Raw genomic sequence first — 419 nt, 5'->3', positions numbered from 1 at the left:
AAGATCAGGAACGAAATCTCTGAGTTTCATCAGAAAGGTCTAGAAAGCTTCAGTGAAGCGTGGGAGAGGTTCAAGGGCTATTGGTCTCAATGCCCTCATCATGGTTTCAGCAAGGAGAGTTTGCTTAGCACCTTCTACAGAAGAGCTTTACCACAGTGCAGAAACATGCTTGACACTGCCAGCAATGGTTTCTTCTTGGGGAGAACCTAGGAAGAGGCAGAGGAACTGGTAGAGAACATGGCTAAGAGTGACTCGGTCTACAGTGAGGAGCATGATAGGGTCAACAGAAGTGATGATCAGCAGACAAAGAAAGAGATCAAGTTCTTGCAAGAGAAGATGGACTTGCTTCTTTCCAACCAAGCTAAGCAAGAGCAGATGAACTTTATGGGTGGTCCTATTCAAGAGGTTCCTCCCAAGAT

General features: G+C 45.8%; 1 non-coding gene across 1 annotated transcript; it reads right to left on the bottom strand.

The window, feature by feature from the left end:
- LOC125584587 lies at positions 1 to 107 on the bottom strand. Its single transcript, XR_007321500.1, has one exon. It is a non-coding gene; the product is annotated as a small nucleolar RNA R71 (small nucleolar RNA).
- Between the last annotated feature and the right edge of the window lie 312 nt (positions 108 to 419).

The sequence above is a fragment of the Brassica napus genome, chromosome C3 (genome assembly GCF_020379485.1).
Source record: "Brassica napus cultivar Da-Ae chromosome C3, Da-Ae, whole genome shotgun sequence".
NCBI lineage: Eukaryota > Viridiplantae > Streptophyta > Magnoliopsida > Brassicales > Brassicaceae > Brassica > Brassica napus.
The sequence above is the reverse complement of the archived record's forward strand: the minus strand, read 5'-3'. Positions and strand labels throughout refer to the sequence as shown.